This window comes from Panthera pardus, unplaced genomic scaffold (assembly GCF_024362965.1).
Source record: "Panthera pardus isolate Hobbes unplaced genomic scaffold, ASM2436296v1 HiC_scaffold_17, whole genome shotgun sequence".
Lineage (NCBI taxonomy): Eukaryota > Metazoa > Chordata > Mammalia > Carnivora > Felidae > Panthera > Panthera pardus.
In genome coordinates this window covers 18,213,992-18,233,511 of record NW_026526732.1, presented here as the reverse complement: position 1 = coordinate 18,233,511, position 19,520 = coordinate 18,213,992, and the positions used below count along the sequence as shown (strand labels likewise).

At 48.5% G+C, this 19,520-nt stretch overlaps 1 protein-coding gene across 7 annotated transcripts in view; it reads left to right on the top strand.

Moving 5' to 3' along the window:
- Window positions 1–19,520, top strand: part of SASH1 (SAM and SH3 domain containing 1) — a 334,045-nt gene that overhangs the window by 225,143 nt on the left and 89,382 nt on the right. The window contains exon 1 of one of the 7 annotated variants that reach the window (XM_019424979.2): window positions 17,413–17,548. The exons of the other annotated variants lie outside the window; for them this stretch is intronic. The gene's annotated coding sequence lies outside the window, so the exon portion shown is untranslated. Of the gene's footprint in view, window positions 1–17,412; window positions 17,549–19,520 lie in introns of those variants that run through there. 7 annotated transcript variants of the gene reach the window in all.

The following is a 19,520-nucleotide window of genomic DNA, read 5'->3' as shown; positions in this document are numbered from 1 at the left end:
GCCTGTGACCAAAGACGGCAAAGGCTCACTTTTCTTTTCTGTTGAAGGCAATATTTTTACCTCTTTGTCCTGACTTGGACCCTGTAATTTTTAGTCTCCTGGAAGATAATTCTATGTTATATTTCGTATTGCCAGTATTTCTTTTAGGCACCTTTAAAAAACCAAAACAAAGCAAATGGGTTTTTTGTTGTTTCGTTTTGTTTTCTATAACCTTTCCTTTTTCCTCTTTATTCCATCATAATTACACTAGAATGTTCCATTTGTGATCTTCTGAGGTAAAGAAATTTTAAGAAAGTGCTCAGCTTTATACAGACACTTCCTTTGGCACAGAGCCACTTACACGGTTTTGTGCCAAGAGAAGCATAGAAGTGGTTTAGGAATAAAGTATTTCTGGAATGAAAAGCACACATTGGGAGAGCGTGTGTGTGCTTTACAGCACAGCTCCGCCTAATCCGTCCACGTGTGTGCTGCTGGCCAGAGGCAGCTTCAAGGGGGGGGGGGGAGGCTGTGTTGCCAACGCTTCGGTTCTCGAGAGGCTAAGCAGATTTGGTTCAGTCAGGACTGAGGAACATTGGGGTGACGAGCAAAAAGCAAACCAAGGCCACTGCCCACTCAAGGTTAGACGATCGATGTGCAATCAACTCGAATCTCCTTGGCTTTAGTTGCATGTAACCCCCTAGCACCTTAGCGTGGAGGCTGAAGTAGCTTGGGGATTTGGGTCGACATTGATTCAGAAATTGAACGTACTATGGCTATAGATGAAGTTGAGTGTGGGCAGCAGCGCGGAGTTAATGGACTGGAGGTTCTTCTGACTTCCTTCGCTACCTATTTGGCACGATTCAGGCCGAGAACTCAGGTGTTCGTTCAGAATCTGAGTCCTTCAGGAAACAAGACATGTTTGCCTTTCCTCCTAAGAGGAAGTGACTCACCAGATTTGTACCAATCTTAAGTTAGGCTGGATATTCTTCCCCTCAATTATGGGTAGTCATTCTTTCCGTGTTTATATCCTTCACTTGGTAAAATGCGACATGGCTTTGTGGCCAAGAAAGAGACTCTCAGCCTTCTCTGAGGTTAACGAAACATTTCGAACACACAGCACACAGCACTGTTGATAGCCTCAGCCTCTCCATCTGTACGACCGCCATTTTGCTTCTGTTCTTTTAAATGTTTTACTTAAACTGAAGTGTTTCCAAGTAACTTGGGAGTTTTAATCCATTTTGTCCTATATTTCCTTATTAACGTTTTTTGGAAACTATGGTACCCTTTTTTTCTTCCTTTAAAGAACTTTTGAAAACTTTTAAACTTCCAGAAAAGTCATAGGAATTGTGCAATGAATTTCCATATAACTTTTACTTAGATTTACTAGGTTGCATGCTCTTTTTCTCCCTTCTAGACACACACACACACACACACACATAATACCGTAATTTCAGAACTATTTGAGGGTAAGTTAAAAATTCTGTGATCCTCACTCCTCGATACGTCAGAATTTATGTCCTAAGGACAAGGCCATTCTCACAGAACTCAGAGTACAGTCCCATAGAGAAGAATTTTAAAAACAATTTTCTTTCTTTTTAATGTTTAGTTATTTTTGAGACAGAGACAGAGTGCGAGCAGGGGAGGGGCAGAGAGAGAGGGAGACACAGAATCTGAAACAGGCTCCAGGCTCTGAGCTGTCAGCACAGAGCCCGACGCGGGGCTCGAACTCGCAAACCATGAGATCATGACCTGAGCTGAAGTCAGATGCTCAACCACTGAGCCACCCAATAGCGATTTGCTTAATACACAGTTCATGCTCCAGTTTCTCTAATTGCCCCAATAGTGTTTCTTTATAGCACTTTCTCATCAATCCAACACTTAAAAAAATTACTCCTCACGTTTGCATGTCCTCTTTCTGGTCATATTTAATCTGAAAGCGTTTCTTGGCCTTTCTTTGTCTTTTATGATATTGACGGGGTCTTTTAAGAGGGTAGGCTAGTTGTTTTGTGAAATATTCCTCCATCTGGGCTCCATTTTAGGGTTCGGGTAGTGCATTTTTGATGTTACATTCTTTTCAGTTCACTACATCATGACGTCACTTCGTCCCATTGTTGGTGATACTCATTTTGATTATTTGATGAAGGTGATGTCCATCAAGTTTCTTCTGAGAAGTTAGAACTTTCCCTTTGCAGTTGGTAAATACTTTGTAGGGAGATAATCTGAGACCTCGTAAATGGCTTGCTCCTCATCAGACTTTTACCTGATGGTTTCAGATTCTCTCAATGATTGTTGCCTAAATCAGTTTTTATGGTGATGTTTACAAAACGATGATGCTTGGGGTGCCTGGGTGACTCAGTCAGTTGAGCATCCGACTCGTGATTTTGGCTCAGGCCACGATCTCACAGTTTGAGATTGAGCCCCATGTCGCGCTCGGCACTGACAGCCCGGAACTTGCCTGGGAATCTCGCTCTCTGCCCCTCCCCCACTTGTACACTCGTGTTCTCTCTCAAAATAAATAAATAAAACTAAAATAGAAATGATGATACTTATTCTTAAGTTGCTCATTATCTTGGATTAAACCCTCCAAAAGGTGTTTGTTTTTTAATAAGATGGACACTCTAGCTCCAATTATAATCTGGGTACTTTTGTTTCTATGGAATTATTTGTATTTTTGTACTTGAAAATGTGCCGTTCTTCAGATACAAATGCTGCTTGTAAGCCCTGGAGGATGACCTGGCAAACCAGTTGGTTGTGTCTGGTTAAATGTCCACAAAGTAGCTGCCAACCCAAATATCATTCTGAGTCAGCAGTCTTGTTTAATGGGCAGAACATTTCTTCTGCTTTGTATTTAAAAGGCAAGAGAACTCAGTAGACAAAAGTGGGCAGATTCTACAGCAGCCCACCCTTGAAGCAGAGGCCTCGATGACAGGATGGGGGGGCCTGTCATTGACCCTTGTGGCTCCCACTGTCCAGGGATTGGCCCTTGTGGCTCCCCCGCTGTCCAGACCCTCAGCACAGCTTTCTCCCTCCCTTCTCCCCCAGTTAAAACCTGAGCTAAGGAAGGTATCAGGTGTCAATTATAATGTAAATACCTGATTTCTAAAAAACAGTCACGTCACGAAGTGGTATTTATCACTTACCAGGGTTTACAATCTCGAGTTCCAGGAATACAGCTCTAACCAGAAGAGAACAAAGAGGGTGGGAATATACCTGACATCACTTCACCTGGAGACACTGCCCAATGGGGCTGCTAAGGCTGTGTTTGGCCTGTAGGTGTGTGAGACCTGCATGAGGGATGGATGGATGGATGGATGGATAGATAGATGTACAGGCAGACAGGAAGAAACATACATACGCACATACATACATAGAACAGACCTGCCCCCACCAGTCTGACAAAGGCTTCATTCATCCTTATTTTCTTACAATCTATCTGGTCTCTCTATATGCTTTCACTGAAAATATAAAGAAGGCCAAGGGAATTTTCATTTGAACCTCTTCTATTTATATCCGTTTACACTGCCTATTGATGAGACTATCTGTTTTATTTCACCGATCTTAGATTTGCGTCAACTGGCCAACAAGCTTGAACATTAGTTACATTTTTTGGTACTCACCAGTTAATCTCAAGAATATCTAGCGAGAAAGAGTTTTTTGCCGGGAACATTCTTTATAACTGTATTGGGGATGCATTTAGCTACAAATAACAGAAAACATGACATAAAGCAGCATGAAAAAAAAATACAGTGTTCATTTGATATATCCTCGTTCCAGGGGGGGTGTCTAGGGCCGTGCTGTGGCTCAGCTGAGCCTTCCGGAAGCCAGATTATATTGTTTGTTCTTTTTGTCAGTCTCCTGGTTTTATAGTGGCTGCTGCCGTCTCCCAGGTGGGAAGGAGAAACGGGGTGAAGAAGGTAAAAGGGCAAAAAGCCACAGGCGTACCCTTTAAAAAGCTTTCCTAGAAACCCTGTCCCACACATTCCAGTTTGTGTCACTCGTTTCTTCATGCAGCAGCTGTTCACTGGGCACCGGCTTTGTGTGCGGGACCCTGTTTGGGGCTCTAGGATATGTGATGAGCTGACATGAGCTGCATGGAGGGAGCTGGAGTAAATCATTTGTATGCTTTAGACTCTGCAACGGAGAAAAATAAAGCAAAGAAAGTAAGCCCAAAATTGGGACACGTGGCGACCATTGCCATAGGAGAGTTTGGGGATGTGCGTGTTTTGTTTTGTTTTTACATTTGATTGATTGATGGATTGGAGACAGAGCACGAGCAGGGGAGGGGCAGATTGAGAGGGAGACACAGAATCCAAAGCAGGCTCCAGGCTCTGAGCCATCAGCATAGAGCCCGATGCAGGGCTGAAACCCACAAACTGTGAGATCATGACCTGAGCCGAAGTCAGACGCTTAACCCACTGAGCCACCCAGGTGCCCCGACATGCGTGTTTTTTGCTGACTGTCTTACTGCCCTGAACAAAATGAGTGTCTTAAGGAAGGAGGGAGACTAGACATTGGGTAGAAAGCTAGCAGTATTTTCCACAATAATTTAGTCTTTTATTTGTGTGTGTATACATCTGAAACAGTAATCTGCAAATTAGCTAGATGGCTAATAACTAGGCTGTGTATCTGGATGATTTGGATTCATTACTCTGAAGGAAGCCAACTGTGTAGGGGAGCCCATCTGGTTAGTTCTAGGTGTGTATCTAGATTGGAAGTAGTCTTTACAGGGTTGGTTCTGCAAGTTGGAAAAGAAAAAATAGGAAATAGCAGGTAATGTTCATTGAGGGTTGGTGCATGGGCCAGGAACTGACCTAAACACTTAACATTGACTTATTTAATACAACAATCCTGTGAGGTTTGCTCTGATATTATTCCTATTGCCAAAGGCAGAAACTGCGGCTCAGAGAGGTTAATAAGCTGCTCAAGGATACACAGCTAATGAAGTGACACAGCCTGGATTTTATCCCATTTGAGAGCCCATGCTCCTAGCCGTCACGCTACGATTCCAAAATACTTACAATTGCATTGCTTATGTAGATAGAGAGGTTAGGGGCACATTGAGTTCATTGGCTTTATGTAAATAGCAGCAGCTAAAACCCGCAGTCCTGTGGTCCTCTTGGAAGGAGAGACAAGTTTACTCTCATTCACATATAAGCTGTCTCAGTTATTTATTTACAGAGGCAGGAAGGTCCAAAATAAATCTCAAAACTTCACCTTCGCCAATGTTTATCAGCTCTTTTCTACTAAGTCTTTCACCAGAGTTGAAAACTCACTGATTTAGTTTCACTTTCTTTCATTACCTATGGCTACACTTGAACTGTTTCATGGTGAAAAAGCCCAAAAATATATCGCACGATGGAAGAGGAAGATAAATCAAAGGAGGGCAAGCCAATGGAGCAGTGTTGTGTGCTTGAATGAAATGGATGGCATCTGGTTTATAAATGTTCTATGCAAGCATTTACTCTGTTTGGACACCGCTTCCCTCTCGGATTTGTTTCATCTGGCTAGCTGATTACTCTTCTGACAGGGCGTCAAGTTTCCTTCCCCCACCACCCCCCAAAAGCCTCCTCCTTTTTTTTTTTTTTAATTTTTTTTTTAACATTTATTCATTTTTGAGACAGAGAGAGACAGAGCATGCACGGGGGAAGGTCAGAGAGAGAGGGAGACACAGAATCCGAAACAGGCTCCAGGCTCTGAGCTGTCAGCACAGAGCCCAACGCGGGGCTCGAACTCACAGACCGCGAGATCATGACCTGAGCCGAAGTCGGACGTCCAACCGACTGAGCCACCCAGGCGCCCCAAAAGCCTCCTCCTTCAACCCTTTGCCCTCAGAGAAGAAGCCCTGCTTGTGATCCTCGTGTTCTGGTTGCTTCTCTCTCTCCTGCCACCGTGGATCGCTCGCATCTCTCGTTGTGCCTTTTTCTCCCTCACAACCTGCCTCTGCCTGCCTGTTAACCTCCCTCATCATCCTGCCTGCTCTCCAAGTGGGGTGAAGCTCCCCGGATTGCTCAGACTGGCCATGTGCTCCCACGGCATGCCGAGCCTCCGAGATGGCTGCTCCTTCCGGTGGCGTGCCCCGTCCCCGACTCTCTGAGCATCCCCCCAACCCTCCTTCTCTGGGCAGATCCTATCACACTTAGAAATCGAACTCTGGTCTCCTGCCAGAAGTCTTCCCTAATTCACAGGGTTGGGGTGCAGTGTCCTGCCGCTGGGCTCTGGAACTCCGCGCTCCCCTGCTCCCGTGGCAGTGGAGCTCGGTTACAGGTGCACGTGTACGTGTGTGCGTCGGAGGAGGGGGGCCACCTCCCACTCCCACCCCTGGGTCTTTCACATAAAAGACTTTCAGTAACGTCGGATCGATGAGCAAGTGGGTGAGTGTCACAAACGTGCTTCGTTCTTCTTCTCCATCCCGTAGAAGGCTTCTCCCCATTCTCGCAAACCGTAATTTGACTTCTTCCCCGGTTACTGAACTTTGCCCGGGAGCCCGACTCCTCCTCTTCCTGAAATGCCATCTGAGGTCAGTGCTGCAGCGGTAACCAACCCAGGAGCCCCTCCCCACTCGCAGATCCTTGCCGGGTTCGGCACTGCTGCCTTTCCCGTGGGGTCTGCGTGTACTTTTGCCCTTGGGGTCTGTGGCGTTACGGGTTCTAGTTTGTCCTCACTTGATGCCCCGTCTTGGTGGTTCCCTTTTTTCTGCCCATCCCTTACCATTGGAGTTCCCCAAGGGCTTTTTATCCAACCTGCAAGCTGTCCCCAGGTGCCCCCACTCAGGGCTTTGACCGCTTGTCTCTGGGCTCCCACCTCACATACACATCTGTCCCTGTGCCCCGTTTCCCAATCTGGTGACCTGTGTGTTGCCGCGACTTGGCAGATGCCTGCTCATTACTGTCACTGTCGCCCCAGATGCATTATCTTAACCGCACAACCCCTTGCTCCCTCCCTTCTTACCTTCTCACCTCTTACAACCTGCTCCTTGATCAGACGTCCCCCTTTTCTGTCCTTGGGGCCATTTTTTCTGCACATCACGCAGCCTTGGCATTGTTATCTGTTGCTTTTCTTCCGTGGTTCTAAAACTTTAGTCGTGAAATCCTGTTGCTTCTACTTCTATAACTTTTCCTGTGTTTCCTTCTTTTTCACCTTCACTACTGCAAGCAATACCTTTAATGCTCTTTTCGTGAACTAGGACAGTGTGTCTACCAAAGTAGACACACTTTAGTCTCCCTAAAGTAGAATCTTTAGTCTCCCTAAAGTAGAATCGGGCCATACGGAGCAGGCAGGGGATGCAGAGATCTCCCCAGTGGCACCTATAAATTAGGACCTGTGCGTGCTTGCGCTTTGATCAGAACGCCCCCGTGCAGCCCCAGCCCGGGGCTTCCCTCCCACCGCCAGCCTTGCCGCAGCCTCTCATCTCCCAGATGCCTCCTGGGCTGCTTGGAGCTCATTCCTTGAAAGCGTCTCCTTTCTTTAAGTGCCTTCTCAGTCTCTTCACTGGCCCTGTTCTTTCCACCTTTTGGAATCAGGTAGCATTTGGCACAGATCTGACGTCTCAGGGTATTGTAACAAGTATCATCATCGTTGTAACGCTTACAACGCTTATTGGCTCATTTCTATTATTGGACACCGTGCTAATCACTTTTACTGTATTTTGTCATTTAATTTTTCACGGACTCCTTGAAGTATGTACCATTTTTGAGAGTGATCAGCTTGTCTAAGGTCTCAGAGCTAGAGACAAAAAAACCTTATCCAGTCTGAATGCCATGACAGCCTTGGGGTGAAGATACCCCGTGTGATTACAGACTCTCTGGGTTCAAACCCAGGCTATTTCTTACCTGGATCTTGGTGTCTATAGTTTCCACAACTGTAAAAGGAGGATGATCTGTACAGTATATACCTCACTTAATAAGCTATCCAGCACCTAATAAGTGCCCAATAAACTTGTCTGTTATCTATGTTGTCTGGTCCAAATTCAGGCCCTCACCTGGGGGCTCTAGCTTTGTGTACTTCCGGAATTCTACCTGGCCTAGCATGATCTCGAGCTCCAGGAGGCTAAGAGCTCACGTTCTTCCTCTCTTTGAATTTTCTTCAGTGTCCAAAAGAGTTGTTTTCACAGAGCAAGTGCTCGTTAAATACTTGCATTGAAAGCATTGATTGTTCAGTTCTTTGAAATAGGGTTAAAACTGGATTGTCCCCAGGACCGGAATTACAGAAGACGTACTTTGGTCTTACCTGTTACCCAGCATGTGTCAGTGTCTCCTTAAACCAGTAGCAATGTAATAAGAAGCAAGTGCTTTCTGATGGTGAATATTCGCATTTAAAAGACACCTGTCCAAACATTTTAGGGGCGCCTGGGTGGCTCAGTTGGTTGAGCGGCTGAGTCTTGATTTTGGCTCAGGCCATGATCCCAGGGTTATGAGATCAAGCCTCTCGTCAGGCTCCGTGCTGAGTGTGGAGCCTGATTAAGATTCTCATTCTCTCTGCCTCTGTCTCCGTCCCCATCTCTTCCCCCCACATCTCTCTCCCCAGCTCACTTGCTCTCTCTCTCTCTCTAAAATTTTTTTTTTAAAAAAAACATGTATATAGAATAGTAGCTTCCACAAATCCCCAAATCTATATCTAAGGGCTGCTCCCCTTCCTCCGCCCCCCCCAATTCCATTTTGTAATCTTGTTCAAGTCTCCTCAGATTTTTCCTTCTCTGTTAAATAGAGATGACAGACCAGGGGTGCCTGGGGGGCTCAGTCAGTTAAGCTCAGGCCCTGATCTCACAGTTTGCAGGATCGAGCCCAAGTTGGGCTCCGTAGTGACAGTGTGGAGTCTGCTTGGGATATTCTCTCTCTCTCTGTCTGTCTCTCTCTCATATAAATAAATAAAACTTAGAAATGACCACATATTACCTCCAGATAAAGGTACAACATTGAGAACTGCACACAAAATATTACAGTTTTTTAAAAAGCCCTTCAAACTTGTAACAGCTGCAATTTTGTGGGAGGTTACATTTATTTTATTTTATTTTTGGTGACAAGCTCACTGAGATATAATTCACATACCATACGACTCACCCATGGAAGAGATCCAATTCAACGGTTTTTGATGGAGTTACAGTTTTGTGCCTGTCCCCACGATCGATGTGGGAATATTTTTGTCAATTCCAAAAGAAGCCCCGCACCCTTGAGCTGCCCTCCACTTCTCTCACCCCTGAACAACCCGCTAACTGAGTTTCTGTTTCTATAGATTTGCCTCTTGTGGACGTTCCGTGGAAATGCAGTCAGATGCGGTTTAAGGGACTGTTTCACTCAGCATAATGTTCTCACGGCTCATCCACATGGGTTCCTTTTGTTCTATGAATGTGCCACATTTCACTTACCCACTTACTGATTGGTGGACACCTAGGGTTGTTTGGACTTTCTGGCAATTAGGAACAGTGTTGCTGTGGACATTTGTATACAAGTTGATGCGTGGTGTTCTTGGTGACTTGAAGGGCGTAAGGCATTCTCCTCGGGGTAAGTTGTTTCCTCCGAGGGACCTCCGCCCTCTTGCTCAACAAGAAGTTTCTCGGTCCTGGAGACTGGGCCGGAGAGGGCTTCGGGTCCATCCCTTGTGGACGCCCCTGAAAACGGGGGTCTGCTGTCTGGCCGGGGTTGCGTGTCCTGCTGTGTGACAAGGTGGGGCTCCCCGTGCTCGTTCTCAGACGTAGAAGGAAGCACTAGAAACCCGCGGGCCGCGCGGTTACCAACCCTCCTTTGGAACAGATTCGATTCACTGAGAATTGCTGATGAGGTCTGCACGTTGCTGGGAAATCCAGGTCAAGCCGCGTCCCCTGGAGCGGAGACCACGCATCCTGTTTCCACATCCTGTTTGTGGCAGGGCCGTGGGTCGGGGAGGGGAAAGCCAGACCTTTCCCATGGGGGCCATGCGCCTGGGATGGGGAAGCCACGTGGAGGCGTGTCCTTGAGAATAGTTCACAAGTCGGTCCTGTCCCGTTCAGGTGGATGTGTCCTTGCTGTGTCCCCGCTGGCCTCCCGGGAGAAGGAGGTGGGCACTGGCATTAGAACCTGAGCCTGAGTTTCAGCTCTGCTGGTCGTGGGATCAGAAACAGTTTATTTAAGTGCCCCAAGCCTCAGCTTTCTCATCCGCAAAATGTGCACAATAAACGCTCCTTCTGAAGGGGGGGCTGTGTGAAGCACGTTCCCTGACATTTGCTAGGGGCTCACGTCTCGCTTGTTCTCGCTCGTCCACCTCCGCGGCCTGTGGCCCGTGGCCTGTGGCCCGTGGCCCGGCCGATGGCGGCGGCAGCCGTGTGTGCGGTTCCTCCATCTGTCGGATGGTGTCGTACCCAGAGCTCGTCAATGGCCATGGCCACTTAAAATACGCCATTCTCAAAAGAGATTTGTTTTTAATTAAAAAAAAAAAAATGCCATTCCTCCGTGCGCCTTACTTGGGAAGGCTGGGAGACAGCAACCGGTCTCAGAGCTCGTGCAACGGGCTGAAGTATGTGTGTGTGCGGGCGGGATCTGTGTCTGCACACGTGTGTGCCCCGTCGCATAGCATATCTGAGGGGCTCAACATTCCAGAATGCAGGGGCTCGGGGCGGGAGCAGCTGTGCTCGAATTCTCCACCTCAGCTGTTCCCCCACTGCAAACCCCGTTGCCCTTCGCCTCATCTGGTGAGGGAGCCCCAGCTGCCCCAGCCGGAGACCACGCACCCGGGCCGCAGCCGGAGGCCGCGTGTGCGTGGTGGCCGGAGACAGGCCACTGCCGGGAGGTATGTAGGACGCGAGGGGGCTGCGGTTGGGTCTGTGCCCTGCAGAAGTGAACAGGACGCTGGGCAGCGGTGGGGGTGGGGCTGGGGAGGGGAGGCGATCGGTAAGCAAATGGCAGTCCCGGCCCGCCAGGAACAGGGGAGGCCCCACACCTACGACCACTGTATCGTATAAAGTAAATGGTGTAGCTCACAGTACAGGAAATGGGGGAGGCGGTGAGGAAGGCTGAATGACTGACCAAGATCGCCACCCCCACACAGCTCCGGTGAGGCAGAGGTGGACTTCTAGCCCGCATCCATTTATCTGCCTGCCAAGGTCAGGCCATCACACGGACCAAACGCTGGTGCATCAGGGAAGACCAGCGACGGGCCAGGCAGCAGTGGGGTGTAACCGAATAAACATTGTCCAGATCTCTGCTGCGTGCGCAGATTTGCTAGGTGCCGGGAGGATGCATGGGGTGCCCGGGTCACTGTCCTCTTTTCGGCCCGAAGGAGCCATGACCGCATGATCCTGATGTGACGGGAGCGCAGTGCAGAGGAACAGCAGGGGAGGGCCGGCCAGGCCCCTGCATGGGCCGCAGACACAGAAGTTCGGCACCAGACCGGGTTTTGCCGGAGGAGCCGACGTCACGGTGACGTCATCGCAGGGTTTGGACTGCATGTGCTCGTTGGGGCTGGTTCCACAGCCCCGGCCAGGCTGTCTCCTTCTGTGTCCGGTGATGTGGCCGCAAGGCAGCCGCACTGGCATTCGGGGCCAAAAGGCTGCGGGCAGAGTGGGGGATAGACGGTGACCTGCCACCTGCCGAGATGGGCACGTCCTCTGTCACCAGCTCCAGGCAAGCCTCCAGTTTCGACTCACCGGGAACCCGGGGAGGAGCTGGCATCCTGGCTGCGGAGCCACAGGGCCTGAAGAGCAGACTGCCTCTGCTTTCTGCCTGTCACGTGACTTATAGGACCCATGCTGATGTAGAACAGGGCGGGGAAGGGAATTCTGGGAGATGGACTCCAGCTGAGCCAGGTTGACAGGCCACAGATGCACCACAGGTACCGAAAGGAGCGAGCAGCACAGGGATGATGGGGCGGGGGGGGTCGTTCTTAGGCACAGGTGGAGGGCAACGGCATTGCAGGCAGACGCGAGGGCCTGCAAAGGTGTGTGGGTGCAGCACGTCGGGGGTGGGCTGGTGGTTCAGGGTCCAGGCAGCCCAAAGCCCAGCTTGTGGGAGGTCTTCAGAGCAGCCCAGAGGTTGCCCAGGGGTGGATTTTGTGTGTGAGAAGGGCCATTGTCAATGTGAGGAGATGAGGTCTAGATGCCCCCAGGAGGCAGGGACACCGGTGGTCAAGGGGATACATCCTGAGGGTCCAAAACTTGCCTGAACTTTTATTATGCTTCTAGTTTTTCAATTCTTTCCATCCCACTGGCAAATTCCTTCAGTCTTTAAGGAGTGTCTCCTGCATACTAGGGATGGGTACGTGGCCCCCAAGATGAACCCTGGCCCCCAAGCTTTTGTCTATAAGCCTGGCTGCTTGATCCTACCGCGTTCTTGTACCCTGAATTCTCTTCTGGAAACTGCCCTTGTAATCTGCTTACTAGATTTTGGGGGCCTTGGAGTAGAAGGATACAAGGAGGGAATGGAGAAGGAAGGATGGGGAGTGTGTCTCGTGGATTCAACTAGTGTCCCAGGCACATCCGTACCTCACAGTTAGCTGGAGAGACAGACGCTCAGGCCCCTCCAAGGCCTAACGGATGGACTTCTCCACATGTGGTGGAGACGTGGAACTGTGGAGTCTTTAATAAATTTTCCAGGCGGCTCTTAGGCAGCCAGCGTGGTGTTACGAATCAGTGCCGAAGCCTATTTCTTACCCGTTAGGTTGACGCTCTCTGCTTCTGCTGCACATCTCCATCACCAGGGGCGGGGGGTGGCGCTCGGCTGATGCTGGTAGAGGTCATTTGTCATCACGGTGACCCTTGGGACCGCTTCCTGGTGTCTCTGTCGGGTGCTGGCGCGTCACTTCAGACAGAGCCTCGGGATCAGAAGGGGGAAGGATGTGCAGCAATCTGAGAGCAAAAGTGAGACGAGCCAGCGGAGTGAGCGCGTAGCTCGGCGGCTGCAAAGGCAGAGGACACGCGTGGGAATTGAAAACCGAGAACTGAACGGTGACGGAAGTTAACTAGGTTCACTGTGGTGATCATTTCGCAATATATACAAATACCAACTCGTTATGTTTTACTCCTGAAGCTGATTTGTCATATGTCAGTTATATCTCAGTTTTAAAAAAGAGAGAGAGAGAGCGAGAGATCTGAGAAGACAGGAAAGCCTGAGTTCTCAGCTTCATAGTGTTTATAACATAAAAATTTTCCATCAGCTGTGTCTGAAGGAATTAAAAGTAGGGCTGTGGCAGTGGTCACTGCGGAAGGGACCCAATCCTTTGTGCCGCCCGGCAGGAGAAGTAGGACAGGCACATGGCTGCCACCGCCACGTCCTGGACGGTGACTGGCCACTGGGACCGGCGAGGCGAGGAAGGGCCCGCAGCTCCGCCAGCTTTGGCCTTCAGAGGCCGCTTCTCGACTCCCCTGCTTCCCTCAGAACAGCTGACACAAGAGAGGCTGACAGCTCCAGTCCCCGCGTCCCTCCCCGGCTCCTCTGTGCCCAGACAGCACAGCGGCCCGCAGGGCCGGCGTGGCTCGGGCCGTGGTGAATGGGAGCCGCTGTTTGTTTCCACTGAGAAAGTTCTGACCCGCTTCCGGAGCCATCGCCATGGAAACAGACCTTGGAGATAATTGAATGGAGCCTCTTTTCCTCTGTCTCCCTTCTCCCTTTCCCCACGCCGAGGCTGAGGCTCTCAGGGGCCGACTCTTTGCAGCCCGCCTTTCCCTGCAGGTTCCTGCGCATTTGACAAGAACAGCAAAGGCCCGGTTCCTGCCAGTGACCCCATGTGCACCCCATACCAGGCGGGGTGGCGGTCGTTTTCATAGCTGTTCTTGAGTGGAGGCCCGTGTACTATGCGTCCTGATGGCCGTGGCCTTCCACGGGGACGTGTCCATCCGGCCGGCCTCACATCTCAGCCACAGTTCCTTGCAGAAGAGCCTTTCTTGCACCACAGATTTCTTACGTGTATGCAGTCAAGTTTGAAGGGGAAGTAGAAGGGAAGTGATTTGGAAGTGATTTTGCTTCGTTTACAGAATAAGTAGCCAGCATATGGTATTTTTCTCCTTTTATAAAAACTGCCTTTTGGGGGTGAAAACAGTGGGCTAAAAGTCCTGTTTTATTTTGCTTTTGACAATAATTCAGTAATTCTTAAAATATAAAGACCTAAGCAAAATTTAAAATTCACATCGAGGCCATAAAGGAAAGGCATTGGTTTTCACTGGTTGCACCCAAAGCAGAAGAGGATGTTAAGGTTTCCTTTCGTTCAACACCTTCGTACGCCTACCGAGGAAGCGTCAAAAATCGGTGCTTGACCTGTGTCTGTGAACGCCAGTGGCCAAGTGACAAACTTAAATTGCACTTTCACTGCCAATAAGAAGAGAAAACGGACACCGTTTTGGCTTGAGGCTCACAGTTTCGTCCCTGGTACCGTGAATCCAGTGGTGATTCAGACAGGAGAGGCCCTTCCTTTCCTGAATCAGGTGTTTTAATGGGGTGAAAATCGGGCTGGGGCCAGAAGAGCCGCGTTTAAGCCCCAGCTCTGCGACCCACAATTGGATAAGTCACTTACGCGAACTTGCCAGGCATCCTCTTCTTTATCTGTATAATGGGGCTGTTTCAGGGTCTCCATGAGCCTGACATACAGTGAGACGTATATGAACGTGCTTGGTAAACCCAGACCAATGCTTTGTAGAAGTTGGTCATTTTTAGTTCTTAACCACTGAATGCGTTAGGATTGTATTCAGTCGTACGTAACCGAACCTGACTGCGGAGTTCAGGCAAATGGGGGCATATTTTTTCATAGAGCAAGGAGGCCAGAGGTGGGTACTTCAAGGCTGGTACAGCTGCTCAAGGAAGCATCTGGCCACTGACACTTAGCCTCCGAGGGGGTGTATGGGGAAGCGAGTGTTTTAACACGGTATCCTGCCGCCCAAACCAAATCTTGGTTCTCTTAAGAAAGGGGGATATTGAAATGGGAGACAGCTAGTCCTGCCAGCTATAGTCACTCATTCAGCTGGTCTTTTTTTCTGTTTTTAAAGTGTATTTATTTTGAGAGGGAGGACATATGCACGCATGCACATGCAAGCAGAGGAAGGGCAGAGAGGGAGAGCGAGAATCCCAAGGAGGCTCCACACTGTCAGCGTGGAGCCCAGTGCGGGGCTCGATCTCATGAACCGTGAGATGACGTCCTTGAGCCTAACTCAAGAATAGGACACCCGACCGACTGCTCCACCCGGGCACCCCAGCTATTCTCTTCTTACAGCCCGTCAATATAAAGCACCTCGTGATGTTGTAAACGCCTGGAAGGTACAGACCACGTTGCATACATTTCCCTTATCAAGCTGCAGAGGGCTTCATTATCCACTCCAAACAGTAGATACCAAGCAAAGAAAATCATTGTTGGTTGTTTTCATATGAGAATGGTCCGTTACTGAACTCCCCGAACTTAGGTAAACGTACTGAACTTGCATAAAAAAATAGTATCATACACCATGTGGTTGGTGTGTCATAGGAATATTCTGATTAGTTACTAAGTGTTCAGGACTCGGGAAGGCGTTTGTAACTTCTCAAGGCTGGAATATACATGGTTACTTTCAGTGGTGTTACAACATCAAAGCTGCCATCCCTACAGCACGTTTGTATCAGTTTCTTGGATAGGCCGGGCCCATGGAGTGACAAGCAAAGAATAACATGGCCCAGATGGAGAAGAGGAGACCCACTGGGAGGGTTTCGGAAATCTTGGAAGGTGACGGTATGCTTTCCCGTGTCTCCTTCTCCCTGCCCTGAGCCCACATCTGCGGGCTGGTGCAGCTCTACGCTCTGCCTGTTGTATAGTCCCGGCCCGAGAAAGGTTGTAGCTGAGACACACCCAGGCCATGGCCCTCCACCATGGGCCGGGGGGATGACATTTGGCTCATTTTTAGGCATGGGACTTAAATTTCTGCGGGTGTCCTTCATCATTCACTTCTGGTACAAGTTACCATTCCGCGGATGAAGGAACACGGATCTCTTTCAGTCTACCTTTGGGACGGATTTTCAGACTCAAAAAAGCCTGTTCGTGGCCTGGAAAGCCTGTTGGCCACCGCTGAGGTGCCAGGGAACCAGCCCCTTACATGTCAGAAAGCTGAAGTGTTCTCCGAGAAGGACCGAGAGAAACTTGACTCCACAGGGAGAGCTGGTTGGAGGAAAAGACCCGCAGTCCTAACCGCTACGTCTTGTTAGTGACGCTTCACATGTACAAACAAACGTGTTCTAAATACCATACAAGTTATAGTTCACCGAAATCTCCAGAAAACCTACGTGATAGGTAATATTGTATCCCTTTTGCATAGCAGGAAACTGGGATTCACTGAGGCAAAGTAATTTGTCGAGTTACTGGTTGGTAAATGGTACGGCTGGGCTTTGCACACGGGAGGTTGGGCTCTAGAACCCCACATCATGAGCCAAGGTATTAGGTAGCTGTCTGGGCGGGGGTAGTGGGCTGTAGAAAATGTTCACGTCTGCCCACCTCTACCTTGGCATCATATTCAACCGCTGGTGTGTGTATGTGCGTGCATGAGTGCTGTTCTAAGAAAAACATGGGTTGCTTTTGTAAAGTGTAATCGAAAAGTAGAACAGGAGTCACTATGTCCATCCTAGCTATTTGGGGGAAATTAATGTTAAAGAGAGAGGGATAGGCTTCATTTGCAGCAGAAAAGATCACGTGTGGATACCTAGAACTCCCATGTACCTGATGTCATTAGCGGGGGATTGAAGCATAACAAAAACGATTGTTGGTATTGTTAGATTGTTGTTGCGTACCTAGATTGACTGTGTCTCTTATTTTTCCGAATAAGATCCCCTTTGGAAACGTCTCCTATATAATGACTAGGGTCACCTACAGTGATTCGGATGGCAATTGTCCACCAAAGATATCATTTAAAAAGGGGGGTAGGGCAGAAGAAAGTTGAAAATGTCAAAACTCACGGCTGGAAGTATCAAACCTTTTAAATGGCCTTTCAGAACTTCTCAAGCGCTCGATCGGTAGGGTAAGAGGTCCTCTTCAAACTGGAAATAAACGTCGGATGGTACTGTTGTTTGGAGATCGTATATCCACACATCACTGCCATTTCTTTGGGAGAGTTGGTATCACCCGATGGGTGGGTCCAAACCCATTTCCTGTGGCATATACATCCATACTGAACATCTCTTCAACGTCATCAAAAAATTATTTCGTGTACCCTGTGCCGTATGAAAGAATCTAAATCGGTACAGATCTTACTGTTTAAGGAGGACAATAGGTGATCAGCAAATGGGAATATTATGATGCTGGACAATGTGGATGAAGACCCACTGATGTCATATTCAGTCATTGTGAGAAAAACAATGGATGTGAGAAAATGTGAATTGCTCGTACCGAGTGCAGTTGAGAAGAGGAATTGTTACGGCCATGTGGATTATTTGAGGGAAGTTAATGCTAAAAAAAAATTAAAAGGAGGAACTGTGGCAATATAGAAACTAAGCCGAGCACAGGGCCTAGTGGCCATCGTTGGTGGAATGAGGGTGGCAGGGCTCTGGGCAGAGACCGAGAGCGTTCATCCTTTGGGGTCCGGTGATCGTTATAAGAGGTCACCCTGACTGGGGTCTTACCAGTTGCCAAGTTCATGTGATTCTAACATCCCGTTAAGGTAGGTACTGATTTTACCATCACTACCTGACATGAGAGGGAAGGCATGGCTTAGATTTGTGACCGCACTGTCACGGGTGTGCCTGACTCTGAGTGTGTGAGTGCTGAGCATGGGCTGTGTCAGGCTGTTGCCTTGGATTTGGTCTTTCCGACACCTGCCTTGATCATTTACGAAGGTGACCTTGCAACAAAAGCCAGAAGGAGAGACTGGGAATAGGCTGAAATGAAAGAAAAGGCCTGTAGGCATGGAGTGTTTTGACCAGGGTGACAAAGTGTCACCAACGTTGTCATTGATACTAACTAATCTTGGAGCTCAAAAAATACACCAGATTTGAGCAACAGAATTACTTTCAATCCTAGCCAGTAAGTTTGCAAGTTAAGTTCTATTATGTGCCAGCAGCTGTTGGCAGGGAAGGGCCAGATCTAGGGTGAAGGAAGAGAGACCCTTTGCTCCTTAAACCTGCCTGGCGCTGAGAGTGAGCAGCTCTAGCACGGTGGACCCCTGTGTCCCTCCTGCCCTGGCCCTGGTCCCATGGGGTCCCATGGCTGACCCGTGAATTTTTATAGCAGACAGTAGATAGCGTAAACAGAAATTTGTTTTATACGTATTTTTATGAAATAGGGGAGATATGCTCCTATGATGAAAAATATCTTCGATATCCAAAGAATAATAAGAAATACCAAATTTAAGGAATTACCTATTTTCTACAAAATGATTTGTTACGAAATAAGCAAAATGTGAATATAAGTAGTTAGTCATATTTAAGGAAGGCATGTCAACTTAGAAGAAATAATCAGCATATAAGAAACCCATGAACACATAAGAAAAAATCAACTACTCTAAAGCTCCTCAACCCTTTCAGCTTCTTTTCCCCTCCCACTCCCACGCACAATTCCATAGCACAGATGTCTCCGTCCCTTTTCTGCGTCTTGAGGAAAATGCTACTGGCATTGGGGACCGCCTTGGCAGGCCTGGGATGATGCAGGAAGGGACCCAGACACAGCAAAAGCCCTGATTCAAAATTCAGCAGGAAAGAAACTAATGAAGAAGTGAATTTCCGGAGACTCAAGATAAAGGAAACTTAAAAATCTCTTAAGTATAGGTTTTCCAGTAACGTATAACACATGTTCCATTCTTAGAAATTAGGTTATTGCTTCTCGCGCGCTCTCTCTCTCTCTCTCTCTCTCTCTCTCTCTCTCATAATGAAGTTTTCTGGACAGCCCATCAAAACAAAAACATGAGGTCTATTTTGGGAACTCTTTTTTTATGTTTGGGCATTTGTTACACTTTGCTTGCTTGCCGGAGTCAGTATGTTGCAAAGAGACGGGAGTTGCCTTTGCCTAGAGGTACCTGAGACTATTTACGTAAATGGACATAAGAAGAAAAATGAGCCTGAGCCAAAGTACGTGGCCTCTTTGCTGTCAACTCGCAGACAGAGTCTGCACGAGCAGCATAACCCGATCCTGCTCTTGAAATACTTGGTTCGAAGAAACTCATAGGCCACGTTCACATTTGGTGTTGAAAACATGCTCTGTCTTCCCCGGTTCTTCTGAGCCTATCATTTTAGTAACTCACCCAGCAACAGGGTTAGGACGCGTGTAACGTAATACGAATTTCTGTTGTGTAAACGAGAAACGATAGGGTGATGTGCCTGGGGCGCTGGACTCTGGAGTCAGAGATGTGGCTTCTAAACCCACTTAGGCCCCTGCCTGGCTCTGTGCCCTTATCCGGATTATCGCTCCGTAGTCTCGGGATCGGCGATCGGGTTGGCGATAAGAGTGTTTTCTTTAAGAGGTAGAATTCCACGCAAATGTAAAGAATCTCCTTTGGACCTTTGTCTGTTGCTCCTTGTCTGTGGCCACCTGGAGGGCTCTACTGTAAAGCCACAGACTCCAGAGAAAAGAAAACAGAGCAACCTAGAATTTACCCTGGCTGGCATCTGAGGCAGCAATATAGCTTGCGTAAAACCGAT